This window comes from Leuciscus leuciscus (genome assembly GCF_965113295.1).
Source record: "Leuciscus leuciscus genome assembly, chromosome: 1".
Lineage (NCBI taxonomy): Eukaryota > Metazoa > Chordata > Actinopteri > Cypriniformes > Leuciscidae > Leuciscus > Leuciscus leuciscus.
The window spans coordinates 28,364,432-28,389,686 of record NC_138725.1 but is presented as its reverse complement, the minus strand read 5'-3'; the positions used below and the strand labels follow the sequence as shown (position 1 = coordinate 28,389,686).

The 25,255-nt window shown below is 37.7% G+C and overlaps 1 protein-coding gene across 1 annotated transcript in view; it reads right to left on the bottom strand.

Moving 5' to 3' along the window:
• LOC309497856 (uncharacterized protein) overlaps positions 1-25,255 on the bottom strand; it is a 606,947-nt gene that overhangs the window by 128,744 nt on the left and 452,948 nt on the right. The window lies entirely within an intron of this gene.

Below are 25,255 nucleotides of genomic sequence, written 5' to 3'. Positions count from 1 at the left end.
GCTCCAAAAACAAAAATAAATAAACTGACCAAGAAATCCCCCAGAGGATCTCTCAGGTGGATAAGAGAAGATAACCTTGTCTTCACCAAGTGGATGGACAACAGGGAGGTGGCAATGTGCAGCAGTGTCCATGTTGCTTATGATGGGGACACTGTCAAGAGGAAGCAGAAAAATAGGGATGGATCCTGGGAGAAAACAAACATACCAGTACCAAAGCCTATTGTGGATTACAACATGTACATGGGGGGAGTGGACTTATCAGACCAGCTGATACAGTACTACTCAGTTCATCACACAACCAGAAGATGGTACAGAACAATGTTCTTTCATTTTATTGACATTGCTGTGACCAATGGCTTTATAATGTTCAAAGAAATACAAAAGCTGAGGAACACACCAGCCACCCACCTCATCACCCACAGGGCCTATGTGGAGCAGCTTGTGGCTGAGCTGTGTGGTGTCACAGTCGGGGCCGTGCCTGTACAGAGGGGAACTGGACATACACCTGTGCCAATCTCAAAACCAATTGCAAGGCTGAGGTGTGAGAAATGTAAGGTAGATGGGGTCCCAAGAAAGGACACTTCATGGAAATGTAATGAGTGTGATGTGCCACTCTGCCTACAGCCAGAGCGTAACTGCTTTCACATGTGGCACAACATGTAAGAATAATGATGTGCAAATACAGTGCACAGTGCAATTATGTACAGAGTGGCGTGATGCCAATTACTTTCCAGTGTATAGAGTGGCGTGATGCCAATTACTTTCCAGTGTACAGAGTGGCGTGATGCCAATTACTTTCCAGTGTACAGAGTGGCGTGATGCCAATTACTTTCCAGTGTATAGAGTGGCGTGATGCCAATTACTTTCCAGTGTATAGAGTGGCGTGATGCCAATTACTTTCCAGTGTACAGAGTGGCGTGATGCTAATTACTTTCCAGTGTATAGAGTGGCGTGATGCCAATTACTTTCCAGTGTATACAGTAGCGTGAGGCCAATTACTTGATTGTAAAAGTGTATCTTTCTACTCTGTCATTATGTAATGTGTTTGTTTTATATGTTTGGCAATGCAGTGGCTGTGTTCGTGAGCCCCCAAAAAAGGTCCCGTTGGGAAAATAAAGTATACCTAACCTAACCTAACCTAATATTCTGTGTTTTTTCCCAAAAAACGTATGGTGACTACAGTCACAGAAATGTAAATATTTATTTTGTTTCTTTATATTTTTTCACCCAATTTTTTACAGGCGTTCTAAACCCTTTGAATAATCAATATTTGATGTAAAATCCCTTATTCATTATGGTTTGCTATTTTTATATAATAAAAAAAAAAATTTAACTTCCGTTTTTTGTATTTCTTGGTGATATATCACATCAGAACCCATACAAGTGTCTCAAGAAGTGTATTGTCAATGCATGCACCTTATAGCTGAGAGTCTATAGAATCCAGAAATATGACTCTCTTCACTCTGCCATGAAAATTGACCCTTCCAGCCGAAATATTAACATAGTGCCTGGCGGACTTAAAACCCCTTAGACCTTGAAGGGTTAACATAAAGATAGGACATAGATTTTTGGTACACATCATGTTTAAGGTGTCTAGTATTGATATATGCATTTGCAATTACTCAACCTTTTTTAATGTGGTCATAGAACTCACAAACATGTCAACGGCAACAATAGTGACCAGTGGGATAACCCATTGTATCTACATGCTAATACACATAGGCTAACTGTTCTACCTTACTTTCTGCTGCTACCTAACTTTCTACCTAATTTTACACACAGACACACACACACAGAAACACACACACACACACACACACACACACACACACACACACACACACACACACACACACACACACACACACACACACACACACACACACACACACACACACACACACACACACACACACACACACACACACACACACAAACACACACACACACAAACACACTGCACAGGTCAAATAGACCTATATTCAGTCTGTCCAATGGTTGATACAACACACACACACACACACACACACACACACACACACACACACACACACACACACACACACACACACACACACACACGCAAACACACACACACACACACAAAGACAGAAACACACACACACACACACACACACACAAAGACAGAAACACACACACAGAAACACACACACAAACACACTGCACAGGTCAAATAGACCTATATTCAGTCTGTCCAATGGTTGATACAACACACACAAACACACACACACACACACACACACACACACACACACACACAAAGACAGAAACACACACTCAGAAACACACACACACACACAAAAACACACACACAAACACACTGCACAGGTCAAATAGACCAAATAGACTATATTCAGTCTGTCCAATGGTTGATACAACACAGTATCCCACCGGTCACAATTGTGACCGATCATATAACACACTTTTTCACACACTTTTCCATGAAAATTTCTAAAAATGATGATTGATTGTTTCAAAGGGATACTAATGACACATGATTTGGATATTCTTGTGTCTGGGAAAAAATTGGAAATAAATGGGTTAATCTCCAACATCTAAACCTCTGTTAATCTCAATTAGGACTTTTGTACACATATGACAGAAGTAAATCTGCAGTCTGTTCTTCGTACATTGCTAACTCAGTTAGCTGGATTTGATTGTTGAGGATTTGGCATGATCTTGGATTGTTTAGTTCTTAAACTGCGTAAGCTTAAGCTGCTAGGGAGCTTATTTCATGTAAACAAGATTAGATCGCAGCTTTATAAGCAGAGCTGATACGGGAAGTCCTTTAGCGCAGCACGATAATGTACTTTTTGAGAGATAACGCATTATATATCGAGATATCGAGAGATATCGAGTATTTTGTATGTATTCAATACATATAAAATATTTATAAATGAAGACAAAAATAGCATTACATTTAATATTCAAAAAGTGTTATCCTTTATTGTGTACATACATTCACATTTATATGGAAACATGCATGTGCAATATATGATCACACATAAAAGGTTTTCTGGTATGTGTGAGTTTTTGGGGTTACCATTGTGCTGAAGGGTAGATCCTGTGATTCGGTTGATGATTGGCCAAATACTACTAAGACTATAATTAATACAATTTTAGAGTAATAACTGCGCACTCCTCAGTGAAAATCATGTAAATAATCTAAAACTATAGGAATTATATTACACTATATATTTCTCTATACATGTGTTTATGCTGCATGACTAAATGCAATATATTACAAATACAGTACTATATATGATCACATATACATCTTATAAAGTGTACTACTGAATACAAAATTACATATACTATAATAATAATTCGTTACATTTATATAGCGCTTTTTCTGAGACCTCAAAGCGCTTTACATAGATGGGGGAATCTCCTCAACCACCACCAATGTGCAGCATCCACTTGGATGATGCGACGGCAGCCATATTGCGCCAGAACGCCCACCACACACCAGCTTACTGGTGGAGAGAAGACAGTGATGAAGCCAATCAGTATATGGGGATGATTAGGAGGCCATGATGGACAGAGGCCAAGGGGCAAATTTGGCCAGGATGCCGGGGTTACACCCCTACTCTTTTTCGAAGGACATCCTGGGATTTTTAATGACCACAGAGAGTCAGGACCTCGGTTTAACGTCTCATCCGAAGGACGGTGCTCTTTTGGCAGTATAGTCTCCCCGTCACTATACTGGGGCATTAGGACCCACACAGACCACAGGGTGAGCACCCCCTGCTGGCCTCACTAACACCTCTTCCAGCAGCAACCTGGTTTTTCTCAGGAGGTCTCCCATCCAGGTATTAACCAGGCTCAGCCCTGCTTAGCTTCAGTGGACAACCAGTCTAGGGCTACAGGGTGATATGGCTGCTGGCACAATGATATATCGTCGCATATTAATTGAGTTCTATTTCAATTATTCTTTGTAAAGAAAAGCCAGTGATCAAGTCATCTTTTGCCTGCAATAAGAGATATTGTTATGCAAGGTCAGCAATAGTACTCAAGCATATTTTGCAGCGATTTTTGTATGAGCATATCAGTGAACACCCCTGACCACTCGTGAGTTTCATCTCTTTGTAAACGAAAGTTTAATGCGTTTTTTAGGAAGGATATGTTCGAGTGCACCTATGCAGCCATTCTGTAGGTGGGGGGGAAAGCGAAATAAACCTAAAATTCTCGGGCCAGCAGCATGTGTCAAAATTTTAATCTTAACCGTTCCATTTCATCAGAAACGATCTGTAAACAGGGCTTTAAGTGTAAAATACCAAACTTGTCCTTTAAGAGCTTACTGGGCCCCGGGGGCTATGAGTTACTGCAGGGCCACCCCACCACTTTAGGTCACCAACTACAGAGAGAGAGAAAAACCCCTGCATTTTTCTAAAACACTGCTGAAGTTGTTTTACATAAATATAATCTAGAATCATTCAGAATAACAGTTGCCAATTCCTTTACAATATACAATTAACAAAATAGCTTACCTTAAAATCTTTTTTCCTGCTTTTGCGAAAAGAGAATTTTTAGCTATCGAAGACGAAGACTGTTTTTTGCGTGACAATTTTAAGAATAGTCTAGAATGAAGTAAATAGTGGAGGCGATTGATTGGTTGATGCGTATATTCTAATAAGGCGCAGGCAGCCATCACCTGATAGGCCTACGTGCAGCAGCAGGTCGTCGTTCACAAGTTACATGATGTTTCATTAACAAAGTTCGGGAGGAGCACGTTCAAATAATCAATCAATCAATCAATCAACTCATCAAACAATTACCATGTCTACCCTATCAGCATGATAGGAAGCATATATATATTCACTCTGTCAACTCGCCTTTGGCCGCCTTGCCCTACCTTCCTAACATTTCCGAAATGAGCTCTCCCGTTCAATGAAGAAACTTTCGTCCTTCAGGTAGTGGTGCACTGTAAAAAAAAATCGTAATTTTAACTGTAAAAAACTGTAAAAAAGCAACGAAAAAAAAAAGTTAATTCCTTAACGGTATGTACCCTTACTATATACAGTGAAAGAACTGTAATAGCTCTCTAACTGTAATAGCTGTACACTGTAAAAAAAAAACTTACCGTTGCATTTACCGTACCTTACCGTAAAAAATACGGTAGCAAATGGTTACTAATTTTACAAAGTTTTACATCGTCGAACTAAAAATTACGGTGAAAAACTGCCAGCTGGTTGCCAGTACTTTACCGTAAAAAATACGGTATAAATATTTATGTTTTACGGCATTGAACTAAAGTTTACGGTAAAAAACTGGAAGCTGGTTGAAAGCGATTTACGGTAAAAAGTATGATAGTAATATTTTAGGTTTTACGGCAGTGATCTAAATATTACGGAAAAAAACTGGCAGCTGTGGTTGCCAGTACTTTACCGTAAAAAATACGGTATAATTTTTTTTTGCTTTTACGGCACTGAACTAAAGTTTATGGTAAAAAACTACACTGTAAAAAAAATAAATGTGAAAAAACGGTATTATTCCGGCAGCTGGGGCGCCAGAAAATTACCGTAAAATAACGGCAAAAAACAATCACATTAAAATACAGTAATTTTCCATAATTAAATAACAGATTGTATCTTTAATATTACATTAAATCTTATGTAATTATTGGGATTTTTAACGTTTAAAAAAAGACATATACACCTTTAAAACAATTAAATACTGTAAATTTAAGGTTTTATAAAATTATTTTATATAATAATGCTGTCTATCTACAGTCATTTTCTTTAATATAGTTTTTTCTGTGTAAAATAACAATAAAATGATGTATTAAAATGCACACAAGTACATAAATTCAAATACAAATGTTTGTAAATTTACAGTTTAATTTTTTATTTGTACAGATCCAATTTCACAACTTTGACCAATCTCTAATTAAGTTCTTAATAATAGCAAATGTACAGTCAAATTCTTTCAAATTAACTAAATGTATGAGTACAGAATACCTGCACATTTACAGTATTAGTAATTGAACAAACACTAAACATCAAGATAAGTGATTGATAGGAAATAGAAGCTTAGTATTTAGAACATGTAAAAATATCCACAATAAAAGGCAATTATACCTTTACAGTATAACTTATTTTAACATTTACAATTAAGTTTTATCCAAAGTGACTTACCAATTAAGATAATAATTAAAGATAATAAAAAGCAACAAGTGCAGTGACAAGTCCCAGTTAGTCTAGCACAGTACACAGCAAGTTTTTTTTTTTTTTTTTTTTTTACAAAGATATAGTATTATTGGGTGAAGTGTTTATGAAAAAGATGGATCTTTAGCAGTTTCTTGAAAATGTGTTGAGTTGGGCAGGTAATTCCACCACCAGGAAACAGGTAAATGTCAGTGAAAGTGGTTTTGTGTCTCTTTGGGATGATGGCACCACAAGGCGCCGTTCACTTGCAGAACACATGCTTCTGGAGGACACATAGATCTGAAGCAGTGAGTTTAGGCATAGGGCTACCTTTAAAGACAACTCTTGCTGCAGCATCTGGATCAGATGCAGAGGTTTGACTGATACTGGAAGAGCTGCCAGGAGAGCATTACAATAGTCCAGTCTGGATAGAACAAGAGAGTTGTGTAGCTTCGTTAAGAAGGTCCTGATCCTCCAAATGATAAGGCAAATCAGCAGGATCACAGCAAGTATGTTTTGGCTGAAAGTTGAACCATAAGCAGTTCTGTCTTGGCAAGGCTGATTTAAAGGTGAAGGTCATTCATCCAGCAAGAATTTTCCATCAGGTAGGCTGAGATGCGAGCAGCAACCGTCAGATCATCTGGCTGGAATAAAAGGTAGAGATATGTGTCATTAAGATAGTAGTGATAGGAAAAGTCATGTTTCTAAATGACAGAGCCTAGTTAAAAAAAAGAAAGAAAGATGGGTGGAATCTAACACAATTGTGATCTTGCTGTAGCAAATCCAAACCTTGTGCATACTTTTAGTGGAATCATATGGAATCAGAACCATTATGATTTTTATTTTTTAATGAATTCTTCCCATACCTTGTTTGCCATGATCATCTGCTTTCCACGTGACCTGAAATCACACACACACACACACACACACACACACACACACACACACACACACACACACACACACACACACACACACACACACACACACACACACACACGCACGCACGCACACACACACACACACACACACACACACACACACACACACACACACAAGCTAAAGTTATTTTAAAACTCAGTATTGGATTTACACATGTCAGAATATGTTCCATTGGGACAATGCAAAAACTCAACTGACTATGATCTTGAAGCTGAGCTGGAAAGGCTAACAATAATATTTTGAGCTGCCATGTGATTTTAGCTAAGTTACATTTATAAAAAAGTAACGTTAACGTTAGATGAATATGATTTACTGTGACCTAGCTGCATCAGTTACACCTAGGGGTTCATCATGTTGTATTCATCTTCTAGTCTTCCTGTTCTAGGCTTTCCTGTATCATTATCAACAAGTACGTTACAGTATTAAGTTACAGTATTTCGATTTCTTAATGGTCTTAATAAAGTTAGTCACGTTAACTATTACGAAATAAACAAAAGAAACACAGTAGGCCTATTTTTAGTAAAACTGTGGTTATTACAACGGTAAAAAATCAGCCAAAAACGCTTTTACTACAATTTTACTATAATAAAATAAAGTATGTTATTTTTTTGTTATTATATGTTTTTTTTTTTTTTTTATGTAAGAGAAAAGTTTTCAGCTTCCAGACAGTGTTTCAAAATGTCCCGCCATTTAAGAGATTTATGTTACTGTGTTGAAGCTGCCATCGTAACATAAAGGGTAGAAAGCCGGCTAAAACATGACGGAGGAATAAACTCACATAGCCATCGGGTTTCGTTTGACTGGCGTGCACACACACACAGGGGCATGCAGTCATTTATTAAGTTGCAACACCTGAACAGCCGCAATGAATGAACCACACCCCTTAGGTTCACACCCCCTTAGACAACAGTCATAATAAGAGCACACTCAAGGTAACCAATGTTCAACACCCCCACTTGCTCTTAGGCGGAATAACATACAGCTATCATGTACATTTACATCACACCAAAAATAAAACACACAAACTTATCAAGCATGACTTTGGTTACAGGTTTGGTCAAAATATCTGCAACCATGGATGCTGTAGGACAATACTCAATAGTTATCTTTCCATCTTCAAGTGCAGATCGAACAAAATTATACTTAATATCAACATGTTTACACCTTTGTCGGCATATAGGGTTTTTAGACAAAGCAATTGCCCCTTGATTGTCCTCATAAATTGTCACTGGTGTGTACATACAATCATTGTCCATTCTATTTAATAACTGGACAAGATATAGGCTTTCCTGTACAGTAGCTGCCAAAGCCATATACTCAGCTTCACATGTGGAAAGAGCAACTGTGGATTGTTTCTTAGACCTCCAAGAAATAACAGGACCAGTGGTAGACAAACTAAAACAGTAACCAGTTGTACTTCTTCTATCATTTTGGTCTGCTGCCCAATCAGCATCACTAAATGCAAAGAGATTAAGATTTACATCATTTCTCCTATAACACAATTCCTTATTCACAGTTCCCTTTAAATATCGCAATACATGCTTAACAGCTACCCAGTGTTGGTTCTTTGGTTCAGAAAAGTGTTGTGACAGCTTACTGACAATGAAACCTAGATCTGGTCTAGTACAGGTCATTAGATAGATCAAGCTACCAACCACTTCTCGATACAATTTTGGATCAACACATTCACCTTCATTATCAAATTGCATTTTGTTTTCACATGGAGTTGACCTTGGTTTACAATTAATCATATCAAACTTCTCCAAGATCTTAATAATTAACCTTTTCTGGTTCATTTTTATTTCACCATCTCCTTGTGCAAAATCAATACCCAGAAAATGTGTAAGTTTACCAAGATCTTTCATTTTAAATCTTTCCTCCAACATTCTTTTCACATTTTTGAGTATCTGACTATCGCTTGCTGCAATAAGAAAATCATCAACCCAAACTATCAATATAATTTTCTCACTTCCAGTTTGTTTACTGTAAACACAATGGTCAGCAGGATTTTGAACAAAATCATTTTGAATCAGAAAATCATCTAGCATTTTATTCCAATTCCATCCTGATTGTTTCAAACCATATAATGATTTGTTAAGTCTACAGACAAGCCTCTCACTTGTTTCTGACTTAACCTCAAATCCTTCCGGCTGTTCCATATATAATTCAGTATCAATAGGGGCATGCAAATATGCAGTCTTTACATCCATTTGATGCAGTTCTAAACCATATTGAGCTGCAATTTGCATTAAACTACGTATTGATGTCATGTCAGCAGTTGGAGAAAAAGTTTTTTTATAATCAATGCCTGACTATATGACTATACCCTTTTGCCACATACCGAGCTTTTATGTTGTTCCAACTGGGTTTTCCTTCACTGTGTAGACCCACCTGCCTCCCACTATATTTTTACCTTCAGGTAGTGTTGTAAGGGTAAACGTATCATTCTCTTTAAGAGAGTTCATCTCCTCCTGCATAGCCTTACTCCACAATTCTGACTCTGGTGAACTTATAGCCTCCTTTAGAGTATGGGGTACACCACATGCAACTCTATAACAATAATCAATACTGGTTAGTGCATGGTCATCATCACATTTCACTCTACACTCATAATCTCTCAAATATTGTGGGGGTCTCTTCTCTCTCTGTGGATAACGTCTGCTCTCAACACTTTCTCTTTCACCTGTATTGGGGCTTGGGTCACACGTTCCAGACTTTATGTCCTGGGAATTTATTATTTCTATTATCTCAGGTTTTGGTAGGTGAGTTTCAACGCTCTCCCTACGCACTTCATCTTCACACATTGACTGATCTGTCTGAGTGTGGCATTCTGTCCCACTCTTTGTGAAAAACTCCACCAACCTGCTTTTATTCACTTTTCCTGAGTCTGGATAGAAAACTAGATATGCAGGGCTATTCTTGTCATAACCACCGAAAATCCCTTTTTCACATCGAGAGTCTAACTTTTTCTTGTTCTGTTTGTATGCATAACACTTTGACCCAAATATTTTCATTCTTGAAAGATCAGGCTTCTTTCCAGTCAACATATAGTATGGGGTCTGTCCTACACGTCTGTTAAAACATCTGTTGCGAATAACAGCTGCAGTCTGGATTGCATACGTCCATAACATTTTTGGTAAGTTACTCTCGATTAACATACTCCTTGCCATATCAAGTAAAGTTCTCCAGCTCCTCTCAGCTGTCCCATTCTGATGGGGTGAATATGGAGCTGAGGTTTCGTGTTTAATTGCATTTTTACTGAGCAGGGACTGAAATTCCCTGGATGTAAACTCGGTGCCATTATCAGATCTCATACATTTAATTTGACCATAAGGTGAAACATCAGCAATGAACTTCTCTGTTCCTTTGACTGTATCACTCTTTGCTCTCAAAAAATATGTAAATATTGCACCTGAATAGTCATCAGTAAATGCCAAGATATATCTGAAACCATCTTTTGCTATTGGCTCCATAGGTCCAGCTAAATCTGTGTGCACAAGTCCAAGAGGAACTTTTGCTTTTTCATCCGCCTCCCTGTTCCTACTCTGAACAAATTTACCCTGTGTACACACTTCACATTTCAAATTAGACAGTTCAGTTCTACCTTTGATTTTCATCCCCTTTGTAACATTTTCCAGCTCAAACACATCCTCATAATTACAGTGACCGAGAATTTCATGCCATGTGTGGATATCATAACATCCATGACATTGATCAACATCATCTGCAACAGTGCTTAAATAGAACAGTCTATCATACACCTGGATGTTAAATGTTACACCGTTCTTATGAACAAGTCTGTTCTGACCTTCTTTGAAAATGACCGTCGCTCCCTGGGACGTCGCTGCCTTGACTGAGAAGATGTCCTGTGGAAAAGATGGGACGTACAGCGCCCCCATCAGCATCGTTTCCACCACTCGACCTTTGTTGTCTCTCAGGCGAACTTTGGCTGTACCTTTCCTCAAGGCGATACCGCTGGTCCTCTCTCCATCAGCCAGCTCTAGGATGTGCTTATGTGGCTCAAAACTTTCGTCAAAGTCTTTGAACTGTGTGATGTCCCGAATGATATGCGACGTGGCTCCTGTATCAACCATGAGGCCTTTTTCCTTCACTCCGCTGACCAGGACTGCATCCACTTGGCCCACTTTAAAAGCAAAGGTGTGGTCCTCCTCATCCACCACCCGCTTCGCGTTGTCCCGCTTTCTCCGTCTACAATTCACATCTCTGTGCGTGGAACTCTTGCAAAGATGACACCACTGTCGCTGCTCTCTATGCTCGCCCATAGCAGAAATGCACTCCACAGCCTTACGTCCCTTCTGTCCGCAGTTAAAACAGGTCAGTTTCACGTTCCACCCGTCTCTTGCTTTCATCACGCTGTCGTCCTCTGAGCAAACAGCACTAAACTTTTCTGTGCTCTCATAGCTTCTCAGCTTTGTTTTAAACTCCGTGAAAGTTATCGTTTCATCACTTTGAGTTATATGAATGGAAAATGGCTTAAAAGAATCTGGTAGGCCATTCAGAACCATTGCGATCAACAAGCCATCACTTAAAGTCTCTTCCGCATTTCTCAACGCTGTAATAGCGGTCTCTGCGCGAATGATTTAATCTGTGACGCTCTCATTGACAGCTTTCTGGAGAGACGTAAGCTCTGTGTACAAGCTTATCACTCTTGGTTTCCCCTTACCAGCATAGTGTTCTCTCAGAATCTTCAGCGCTTTTCTTCCATCATCCGCTGCATCTCTCATCACGAGGGAAAGACTTTTATCAACTTAGGTAAAGTTGGTTTTATATTCGCACATTCACACTTTTTTGCTTAAAAACTGTCTCAATAACAAGCGCAATAAAGCACATTTTTGCAAAACAAAAGCAGCTACATGATCTTTAGGACAAAGATGGTGAACTACAACACTCTCCACAATCGATCAATGGGCAAATATTGTTTTAATGGCATACAAAGTTGCGAATGTCCACTGAATGTCCAATGTAGTGTGGTAAACAGGATAGGGACCGTCTATTTTTTTTCATTGTGTGCAAACAGACAACTACATTTTTGCAAAGTACAGATGTACCAGCAAATATCTCTCACATTATGTCTTCTAATGCTATTGATTGTACTTAAGCAATAATAAAAAGTGAATTATAATGATTGTATTTAGGAAACCTGCCTCACTATACATAATGTACATACATAATTTTAGAATAAAATTACATTAATTCACCAAAAGGATTTTTTACTATCCGAAGGTTGTAGCATGTTCCTAGTGACCAGTCTGACTTACTACAGGTGAGATTTTGACAAAAAGTCCCTTACTGTACGTACAGTTGACAAATATGTTTTTAAAAAAATTACTGTAATTCACCCTAAGTATTTTTTCGTGTTCCAAAGGCTGTAGTGCTTTCCTAGTGACCAGACTGACTTACTACAGGTGAAATTTGGACAAAAACTCCCTTACTGTATGTACAGTTGACGAATACGTTTTTTAAAAAATTACTGTAATTCACCTAAATAATTTTTTCGTGTTCCAAAGGCTGTAGTGTTTTCCTAGTGACCAGACTGACTTACTACAGGTGAAATTTTGACAAAAAGTCCCTTAATGTACGTACAGTTGACAAATATGTTTTTAAAAAAATTACTGTAATTCACCCTAAGTATTTTTTCGTGTTCCAAAGGCTGTAGTGCTTTCCTAGTGACCAGACTGACTTACTACAGGTGAAATTTGGACAAAAACTCCCTTACTGTACGTACAGTTGACGAATACGTTTTTTTAAAAATTACTGTAATTCACCTAAATAATTTTTTCATGTTCCAAAGGCTGTAGTGTTTTCCTAGTGACCAGACTGACTTACTACACGTGAAATGTTGACAATACCTCCCTTACTGTACGTACAATTATCAAATAAGTTTATGAAAATATTACTGTAATTCATCTAAATCATTTTTGCATGTTCCAAAGGTTGTAGTGCTTTCCTACGGACCAGACTGACTTACTACAGGTGAAATTTTGACAAAAACTCCCTTACTGTACATACAGTTGACAAATAAGTTTTTTAAAAAATTACTGTAATTCACCCTAAGTATTTTTTCGTGTTCCAAAGGCTGTAGTGCTTTCCTAAGGACCAGACTGACTTACTACAGGTGACATTTTGACAAAAACTCCCTTACTGTACGTACAGTTGACAAATGCGTTTTAAAAAAAATTACTGTAATTCACCCTAAGTATTTTTTCGTGTTCCAAAGGCTGTAGTGCTTTCCTAAGGACCAGACTGACTTACTACAGGTGAAATTTTGACAAAAACTCCCTTACTGTACGTACAGTTGACAAATATGTTTTTTTTTTAATTACTGTAATTCACCCTAAGTATTTTTTCGTGTTCCAAAGGCTGTAGTGCTTTCCTAAGGACCAGACTGACTTACTACAGGTGACATTTTGACAAAAACTCCCTTACTGTGCGTACAGTTGACAAATATGTTTTTTTTTTAATTACTGTAATTCACCCTGAGTATTTTTTCGTGTTCCAAAGGCTGTAGTGCTTTCCTAAGGACCAGACTGACTTACTACAGGTGACATTTTGACAAAAACTCCCTTACTGTGCGTACAGTTGACAAATATGTTTTTTTAAAAATTACTGTAATTCACCCTAAGTATTTTTTCGTGTTCCAAAGGCTGTAGTGTTTTCCTAGTGACCAGACTGACTTACTACAGGTGAAATTTTGACAAAAACTCCCTTACTGTACGTACAGTTGACATGTTTTTCTTTTTAATTACTGTAATTCACCCCAAGTATTTTTTCGTGTTCCAAAGGCTGTAGTGTTTTCCTAGTGACCAGACTGACTTACTACAGGTGAAATTTTGACAAAAACTCCCTTACTGTACGTACAGTTGACATGTTTTTCTTTTTAATTACTGTAATTCACCCCAAGTATTTTTTCGTGTTCCAAAGGGTGTAGTACTTTCCTAGTGACCTGACTGACTTACTACAGGTGAAATTTTGACAATAACTCCCTTACTGTATGTACTATTATCAAATAGGTTTATGAAAAATTTACTGTAATTGACCGTAACTATTTTTCCGCGTTCCAAAGGGTGTAGTACTTTCCTAGTGACCTGTCTGACTTACTACAGGTGAAATTTTGACAATACCTCCTTTACTGTACAATTATCAAATATTTTTATGTAATAAACATTATTACATGTGTTTATTACATATGTTTATGTAATAGACTGTAATTCACCTATAGTGTTTTTTATATATATATTCCAAAGATTGTAGTGCTTTCCTAGTGACCACACTGACTTACTCCAGGTGAAATTTTGACAATACCTAATAATACTGTTTTACATAATAATATATATAATAACTGTAATTCACTAAAAGGGGTTTTGTTTGTTTAAGGTTGTAGTACATTAATAGGGGCTACATTATTATTAACAGTAGTGACTGAACCTGTACGGATTGGTGCAGCAAATCTGACAGATAATGAACAACAAGATCATTGAGGCATTCAAGATACTGTACAGTGCACTGTTTTATTTCTATTATCTTTCTAATTGTTCATGGAATACCACTAGGATTATACATAAAAGTTATTATAATTAATTCCTCGTGGTTAGAGTAATATTTCAATTTCACTTCTTCAAAATTTTGCTGTTGTTGATCCTCTCTTGGTTTAAGTTGTTCTTATATTATCATAAACCCTTTAACTGATTGTTTTGTCAAGTACTTTTTACTTTACTATATTTTCTTTTAGTGAAGTGACGTAAAAGTTTAAGTAAAACAAATGTGTGTGTTTGAATAAAAATTTTTCAAATGTTTTCAGTCAGGACTACTTTGGGTAAACAAAAATATTTAAGCAATTGAACATGTTATTTAATATTTATTCATTGCATTATGTAATTGGTTAACACACATAACTATAACTGTTAGTGGTTTGTTACATAGTTAATCCTTGTCATGTTTACCAACGTGAACAGTGCCAAAGATGGTACCCAATGTACAGTATGCTGCATTGGACTATCACCAGACAAGCTACCTGGAAAAGATACCCAATGGTTGTGCTCACTGTGTACCTTTAACAGTGGAACATCATTAAAGAATATCTGCTGAAACTTCTGCTTTATTGTCCTTGTTGCAATATGGATTACCATTGTATATCTGTATTTTGGGACTTACAGTTAAAGACCCATGGACCAGATATGATTTATTAAGACCAGGAGTTAGAAGTGCACTCAAATTTTTTTTTATTTTTTTTTCTCTCTGGCCATACAAACCATAAAACAAAAACATACAAACAATTTCATGTAACATGTAACATAGTGTAACATAGTGATCAAAAGTAGGTTCTGATTGGCTAATAAATAATCACACATTTTCTACACATAGATAGACTGAAGCATATCTCCATCAATTATGCGGCTGACATTCGGACCCTGAATTTAGGCACGTCGTGACCTTCCACACTTGTAGTGATTGTAATGAATAGTAATTGGACCAATTTTTGAGTCTCCAGTCTAGGACCAACTCTATAGCGCCACCACCAGTTCAAAAATTCAACATTAAAAGTATTATAGCTTTTGAACCCTTTGATCTAGATGTGAATGTAAATAGATGTAAAATGACACTTAGTACACCTGATTCCACTCATTATGGTGATCACAATCAATATCTTACATTAAGACTCTGCCCATTACAGTAGTGGCCATTTTGAAAAGTACAGTGTTCAATTTTTTTGTGCTACTCCTCATTCAAATTTATTCAATTTTTACAAAAATTGGCTCAGATGATCTTTGGACCAAGCCACACAGAAGTGACTGAACAGATTTTTTATTTTTGCTATCGTTCCTGATATACTTTTCTCCAAATTTGACCTGTATTTGTTGCCTTATGGTAGTTAGCTTAGCATGCTAATTGGTTAGCATGCTAACCTGATGCCATTCTTTCTAATGTGGCTCTTCAGCTATAAGGCTAACCATAAACTACATTAGCATTAAGCTAACTTAACTTGCTAACTTAACTAATCTGGTTAACATGCCTTTGTGTGCTCATTCTTACTCTTAAGCCTCTCCTCGGCAGCTTGGTAAGACAGCGTCAACTGAGTGGCGCAAGCTGCTAAACCACGTGCCATGAGCCCTGAACCATTCCGGTTGTGGGTTTGAATCCTGTGTGGTACATTCCCAGACCGCAAGAGGTATTGTGGTGTAAAAGTTGCTTCTGTTCCAGACATGGTGTCTATATGTGAGCGAACTCGATAAATACAACATGCAGCGAATTTATACAAAAAAATTATTCATTTTGAATTGCTTCTCACTTGAACTACTGGACCTTCTTCATCTTGCTAAAAACACAACTTCCCAGTGGCGCAATGATATGAGTGACAGGTATCTGACCCAGAGATAATGGGTTTGAGCCCCGTGTGGGATGATTTAAAAAAAAGTTTCTTCAAGATTGGATTTGGTGAGGAGGAGAGTCTTCTCAAAACATTAAGATAACATGTTCTTTCTCTCAAGGAGTGGATACTTTAAATCTAACTGTAAAGTAAAGACTTTAACTAAGAAATGGTCTCTCAACTATAGGTTTCAATGACTCCTGAGACCATTGCTATCAGGGTAGCCTGGAAAAGCAGATGGATGTAGTGACACCTGTTAAAGAAATCCATATTTCATCTCTGGAAGCCAGGCTAAATGAGCAAGCACTGTTACTGCATTCCTGGCATGAGCCAGACCCTTACGTTACACCTCAGATATCAAATACAGACATTTAAAGGATACATGAAATAACATTTTCGATAATCACACTGATAATTTCTATAACAAAGTAAAATCTCATAAGCCTAGATAATTCATTCAACTCATTTGATATATAGAAGGAAAACTATTGATTAATACCTTGATTATAATCACTCATTAGATATACATTGAAGCAGTAGTGTGTTCCAGAATCCACTTCTTCAGGACTTCATAACAAAAACTTAACTTGAATAATTACAATAAGGGTGTTGCTTATTTATAACATTGAAAATATTATTAACCTAAAATATCTGCTTTTTTTAATCAATGAAAGAATTGTGTTGTACAAGGAACAGCAGTTCTAATACATACTTTTACCTAATACATTTATCAAAGTTAATTGAGTAGAGTGATCACTGGGAACATACTATAACCTTTGGAACATGAAAAAAGGAGAAATTACAGTAACTTTTTAATAATAATATGTTTGTACTATACTTACAGTAAGGTATTGGCAGTATTTAACATGTAGTAAGTCAGTGTGGTCACTAGGAAAGCACTACAGCCTTTGTAACAGGAAAAAATACTTTAGGGGAATTACTGTAATTTTTTCTTAAACGTATTTGTTTATTGTACGTACAGTAAAGGAGGTATTGTCAAAATTTCACCTGTTGTAAGTCAGTCTGATCACTAGGAAAGCACTACAGCCTTTGGAACAGGAAAAAAATACTTTAGGGGAATTACTGTAATTTTTTCTTAAACTTGTTTGTTTATTGTACGTACAGTAAAGGAGTTATTGTCAAAATTCCACCTGTAATAAGTCAGTCTGATCACTAGGAAAGCACTACAGCCTTTGGAACAGGAAAAAATACTTTAGGGGAATTACTGTAATTTTTTCTTAAACTTACTTGTTTATTGTACGTACAGTAAAGGAGTTATTGTCAAAATTCCACCTGTAGTAAGTCAGTCTGATCACTAGGAAAGCACTACAGCCTTTGGAACAGGAAAAAATACTTTAGGGGAATTACTGTAATTTTTTCTTAAACGTATTTGTTTATTGTACGTACAGTAAAGGAGGTATTGTCCAAATTTCACCTGTAGTAAGTCAGTCTGATCACTAGGAAAGCACTACAGCCTTTGGAACAGGAAAAAAATACTTTAGGGGAATTACTGTAATTTTTTCTTAAACTTATTTGTTTATTGTACGTACAGTAAAGGAGTTATTGTCAAAATTCCACCTGTAATAAGCCAGTCTGATCACTAGGAAAGCACTACAGCCTTTGGAACAGGAAAAAATACTTTAGGGGAATTACTGTAATTTTTTCTTAAACTTATTTGTTTATTGTACGTACAGTAAAGGAGTTATTGTCAAAATTCCACCTGTAGTAAGTCAGTCTGATCACTAGGAAAGCACTACAGCCTTTGGAACAGGAAAAAATACTTTAGGGGAATTACTGTAATTTTTTCTTAAACATATTTGTTTATTGTACGTACAGTAAAGGAGTTATTGTCAAAATTCCACCTGTAGTAAGTCAGTCTGATCACTAGGAAAGCACTACAGCCTTTGGAACAGGAAAAAATACTTTAGGGGAATTACTGTAATTTTTTCTTAAACTTATTTGTTTATTGTACGTACAGTAAAGGAGTTATTGTCAAAATTCCACCTGTAGTAAGTCAGTCTGATCACTAGGAAAGCACTACAGCCTTTGGAACAGGAAAAAATACTTTAGGGGAATTACTGTATTTTTTTCTTAAACATATTTGTTTATTGTACGTACAGTAAAGGAGTTATTGTCAAAATTCCACCTGTAGTAAGTCAGTCTGATCACTAGGGAAGCACTATGTCTTTGGAACATGAAAAAATACTTTAGGGGAATTACTGTAATTTTTTCTTAAACTTATTTGTTTATTGTACGTACAGTAAAGGAGATATTGTCAAAATTCCACCTGTAGTAAGTCAGTCTGATCACTAGGAAAGCACTACAGCCTTTGGAACAGGAAAAAATACTTTAGGTGAATTGCTGTATTTTTTTTAAATTAATATTTGTATACTAAACGTACAGTAAGGGAGGTATTGTCAAAATTTCACATGTAGTAAGTCAGTCTGGTCAGTAGGACCATACTACAACCTTTGGAACATGAAAAAAATCCCTTTGGTGAATTACTGTAACTTTTACATAAAACATATTTGCGTACTGTATGTACAGTAGCCTACAAAAAAGTAAAAATATGCAGCAAATATCAAACCTGAAACTATTTCTACCCTGGTTGGCAACTTTATTTTTTTATTTTTTTACTTGATTATGTTCATGGTGCTGTCCACGTATGTGGTCCTGAAGGTCCTAAATTATCAAGTCTGCAACTTGGGTAAAGTTGATTTTATATTCGCATATTCGCGGAGTTCCGCATTCAATATCTCGTGAGCTGAATATTGTTACTACACAAATAACATTGTTTTAATATTTAAATCTTCTTCTTAAAACGAGCTTTCCTTCGGGTTTGCACTTTGCAGATGGTCCCTTCTTAGCAGCCTGCGCATAGAGATCAATGTATTTTGTCCAGTGCGAAGGAAAGATCGTTTTGAGGAAAATTATGTTGTAGCTTCTGGTGTTTAATCTGTAGTTATATGTGATAGGTGTTTTGTGTAGCAACAACGTTTAGTTCACGAGTTATTGAACGCGGAAGTCCGCGAATGTGCGAATATGCGAATATAAAACCAACTTTACCTAAGTAGATTTACTTAACGCACACGAATCATTAAGAACCTGTCATTAACGCTGTTTTGCAATTTATCTACAAAAATCGCTTAGAAACTTATAGTTAGGCTATAGCATAGATGTATTTTTATTTTAAATTAATTTAAAACCACAGCTTCAACATGTAAAAAAAAAAATTCTGATTCAGAACGAACAAAATCAGCAGATAATGTGACCCATAGAAATGAAGAGAAATTTTTTTGATAAAAAATTCACACAAGCAGTGTGTTTCCACGGTAAAGTTAGAAGTCCTTAATGATTTTAAAACACAATTGGATAAATTTAAGGTGCAAAATTCTATGAAAGTTCTTTGTCTTTCACCATAAGTGAGTCTCTTTTGAACTTCACTAAATAAATGAACCAGCAACAGATAAAGGAACAAACGATCATCTAAATCAGATTGTACTTTGCTGTTTGACGATCAAACAACGACTACAGTATAAAATCGATGCGTCAGAGGTGAATATACACAGGTTATAAACCATTTCTACCAGAAAGACTCGGGAGATAAAATGATATAACAAGTAAATTTATTAATAGCTCAGCAAGCATAGTCTTTGGCGTAGGCCCCGTCCTTAGCAAGCAATGCGAGGGTAACGGAATCTGCAAATCCCGCCTGAAGATGAAGGCAGGAGCGCAGCCGACCCCCTGGAGGTAAAGGAAGGGACCATCCTGGTGGTGGTGGGGAGGATGGAGGGAAAGGACCATCTTGGAGGTGGTTGGGGAGGATGGAGGTAATTGGCGCCGTCCGTATCTGCGAACTCAGACGGATGTAAGTACCATTCTTTTATACTGAGAGTGTTAACACATGATTGGTTAGAAGTGAGTTAATTCATGACGCGCTGATTGAGTCTTCCTGGCAGAACTTAACGCTAAGCTTACATTTAGGCTTCTCATGTATTCATTCAAAATAAATAAAATAAAAATAATTTAGCAATCGATCTCTCAGCCCCACACGGTTTCTTGTGAGCTTTGGATTCCAGTCACCCAGGATAAACCATGCGTCTTGCCACATCCATTGAATTCTGGGCATTAACTTGGATACAGTTCATTTCCAGGCTGCACTGCACAAGGAGAAATCAAAGGATATTTCTGGTCTCACCCACCTTCTCAGACATGTTAAAGTGTCCTAAACATGAACTGCTATCTTCGCTCGGCCACTTAAACTTCAGATGCGCATAATCCTGCAAGGCTGCCCTCTAAACTCTAAACCTACAAGCTAACCATATCCACTTTTCCCCACCGTTTCCCATAGGATCCCACTCGCTTCTCACATTGCCACAGCAGTGTCATCTCCTCTGCTCCCACAGCGGCTCCATCTCTGGCGTTCCTCTGGTTAACCTTATTCACTGTCACAGCAGTCCATTCTGCTCCCACTGGAGTCCAGTTTCTCTGGCTAACCTTGCCTTCACTGCCGCAGCACTGATGTCCCCTCACGCTCCTGCAGGAGCTCAGTTTCTCTAGCTAATGTTCTCCACTGCACTGCCGCAGCAGTGATGTGACCTTTGGCTCCCGCAGGAGCTCAGTTTCTGTCTAACCTTCCTTAAATAATGGAACGGCCTGTCCTTTTTCTATAATAATCTGATTTCTCTCCCTGTGGATATCCAACTGTTCAATGATGCAGCTTCGGGGGATTCTACCAAGGCCGTTGGTTCACGTCTACTTGGCCCGCCCAGCTGTTAGACTCACCACAGTCACTAACATCCTCAGCGCTGTTTTGAGTTGTATCCTTTAGTGGTAGCAGCTTTCCTGTGGGGTAAAGAATGGTCCTCTAACAGCATCATAGTGCACTGCAACATCGACGCAACCGTGCATTGCATCAACAAAGGCCACTCAAATTTCCCCCGCACTAATGCCTCTCCTAAGACGCCTCATTTGGATTGCAGCTTGCGATCAGTTCATCATAACTGCAAAACATGTTCCCGGGTCCAAAAAATAAATAAATAATCAAATAGCTGACTCTCTCCGTTTTGCTTTCCAGAAATTCAGGTTGCTGGCACCAGACACGGACCCATTCCCAACCTCAGTACCTCACTGTAGTGGCCGTTTGTCAACAAAATTTTTTATTAAATTAAACTTAAATCAAACTTCAAACGACAACCTTTATAGCACCCTGGGCAGGTGATGCACGCAGGCAAGAAATGAGTCCAATTCCAGGCTGATTCAAGGTTGTGGCTGATTTATTTTTCCAACGGAGCAAAACAATACAGCATCTCTCGCGCTGGTAAAAAACCATATGCCCATCACCCAGGTGCTACAGATCACCTCCTACTTCCTACCTATATTCACCTTTACCTGTGCCCACTACTGCCCTCAGGTGTCTAAATCAAACATTGTAGTTAGTAAACTAACCAAAAAATAAACACTAAACATATAAATAAAACAATTAACTAAACAAACAACAAAAGAATATTACCAAAATATATATTACTAGTGAGAGCAAAATTATAATGGTAAACAAATCAATTAACAAAATTACCACTACTGAAAGCAAACTAATGTAGCTCCAACACTCTGGCCCCAAATTGTGCATTATGACAATTACTGAACTCTCAAAACGGAGCTACACACTATATATTCTAACTACATCAGGCACAGATGTCTTGCCGCACCTGCAAGGAAAGAGAAAGAAAGAGAATGATAGAGGCAGACAAAGAGAAAGAGAGAGAGTCAGTTCATGTGATCACACTGCCGCCTCCAGCAGCAGGCACAGCTTCGTCACAGGCCTCTCTAAGATGCTGGTCTTCGTTTGGAGGTGGACAGAGCGCACAACCCCATTCACATCTGATCTGACATCCAAAACTTTCCCCATCATCCAAGATCCTCTTGAAGCTGTAGCATCTGCCACAAGAACAACATCTCCAAGTATAAGGTTTCTTCTTAGTGCTGCCCATTTTTGTCTCTGTTGCATCAATGGCAGGTACTCAGAAATCCATCTCTTCCAGAAGAGTTCCATGTACTGTATCTGCTTCCATCTTTTTCTGACATACAGATCATTTCTGTCAAACAATCCTGGTGGCATAATTGGTTTACCTTTCAACAACAGAATGTGATTCGGCGTCAAAGCTTCCAGGTCATTTGAATCATCGGAGGCCCTTGTAATAGGCCTATCATTCAATATTGCTTCAACTTTGCAAAAAATAGATTGGAGTGCTTCATCGTCCAGGGTCTGCTGTTTAAGGACTGAGGTAAGAACACTCTTCACTGAGCGAATCAGGCGCTCCCAAACGCCACCTTGATGGGAAGCTGATGGGGTGTTAAATCTCCATTCTATGCCGTCCTGAAGAAAGGCTCTTTGAATTTTACCATGATTCAGAGCGGTCAGACTCTCCTTGAGCTCACGGCTGGCTCCAACAAAGTTAGTTCCATTGTCAGACCTGAGAGTTGAAACTGGGCCTCGTCTGCAGATGAACCTTCTAACTAAGTTATGGATTAGGGGCTTCAGCAGGCAACACTCTTTCAGCAGATAAGTCCGCCATTTTTTGTTCAAGGAGTCTTCCTCTGTTGCGTCTGCAAACAACACAATCTGATATGACCTTTCTGGCAGCAGAGTTTGCATTTACAATCCAATACTTCTGCATTAAACTGGACAACATATCATTTCTTCCAGCATGACCTATCTGCTGATGAATGTGGCGCAGAATTAATGTTGATACATGCAGGTCTTTTGACAGAATAACAGGACACTTGGATTCCACTGGCAGTGAGGCTTTGCTTAACCGACCACCCACTCTGAGAATCTCACCATCCATCACTGGGTCCAATCTGTACAGTGGACTGTCCTTGGATACGGATTTCACACCACTCTGCAGCGAGGTAATTTCATCCTTAAACCGTTGATGTTGTACATACCGGATGATTGACAGCTCTGCCCTGGTCACATCTTGAGGTGTCAGACTCTGTCCTTTGAGCGTAGCCTTAAAGCTCTGCATTTGGCTTTCCACCTGTTGATGACAGTCTGTAGTGTCCATACTGAGGTCAGCAGAGGCATAAAGCTCCTTTCTCCTATGTCCCAATAACACAAGAGTATCCTTGATCTTAAGAAGCCAAGCTACAGCTACCTGCAATCTCTTCCAAGATGAAAAGTACTGAATCAGGTGGCTCATAGCATTGTCTGTGTCTTTAACCCTCTGAGGTCGAGAAACGCGCAGACGCGTTTTGCTGGATTTTTTTCACATAGCAGCAACATAAACTTAAATTACTCCGTCATTTATGGTTATACAGAAAAAAGAAATATAAAAAAATAATCTGTGATATTTCTACTTTTGTATGTGTCCACTTACAATCAAATCAAAACATTGTGCTTTTGTAAAATAAAGAAAATAAACAGGGTGTGCGTTCTGCCTCTCCGTCGCGGTGAACTTTTTTTTCTTGAGCACGTCTATAAACTGAAACATAACTCAGCGAATACTTCTCACACATTTATGAGCCATATACCTTTATACACATTTAAGTGTGTACTTTTAAATGATCGGATTCAAACTGAAAACAAATATTCTCTGTTTAAGTAATTTGTATAAAACCAACAGGATGTCCAGTATCTCAAACGCTTGCTAATTACTTTTTAATTCGACACGCCCACTCGCGCAAAAGAGATTCACATGCAAATCTCCACATGAGTAGTACTTATCCTACGGCAAGTGTCAAAATGATTAATGACTTTGACCTTTGACCTTTTGACAGGTTGAACTTCCGGTGACCTTATGATTGATGGGTTGAACCTCCTTTATGAGGTCATGGGATTAACCTTTGGCCTATCGATCATGTGGTTTGACAGTTGCTTTTGCCCCGGTGACCTAGCTAGTCCTAAATCATAGTTTTGACGGTTAGTTTTTGACCTATTTAACTAGAACAGATGTTTGAACTTTGTCCCAGTTATGTGTGTGCGTGTGTGGTTATTTCATATATGTGACATTCAGTTATTTCACATTTTAAATATAAAACATTCTATAATTTATATAATCTAAAACAATTAAAGGTTGAAAAAACATTTAGTTATTTCACATTCATATGTAAAACATCCTTTATATAATATAAATTATCATGCTAAAGTTCTTTTTAAAAGTGTATAACATAAATTATATAATCTAAAGCAATTTAACTGGTTGAAAAATATTCTGTTCTTTTAAAAGCTTACTAAAACCAATAGTTTTAGATAAAAGTATATAAAAGTATATAAAATTGTCTTACCTTATTTTAGAGAGAACCTACCAGGGATGAAACGGGCTCGCAGCTCCATCTGTTGGTCTCTCTCTGAATCGACGATCAGAATGAGACACGGTCAATGTTTTGTTAGGGTTAAAATGATTTTCAAACTATAATCCAAAAATTTTAAAAGTTGTAATAATGTTTTCAAATGATTAAAAGTGGTGAAAACAAAAATACTCCTTTCCTGAATGAGCTTACCCGTGTCTCAAAACATAGTGAGCCGAGCGCGTGTGTGTCAGCAGCAAGAGGAGGGGGCCGCGCGCGTCTGTGGGTGTCTATGCGCGCGCTCTCTCTGTCTGACATCCCCCTCCTTCTGCTCCTCCACATTCCATAGGTAACAGTGAAACTGTTAAGTGTATATCAGACTAACAAGTTGAAAAACATTCTGTTCTTTTAAAAGGTTATAAATGAAATGGTTATAAAAAAATATCTACTGATACCAATTGTTTCAGATAAA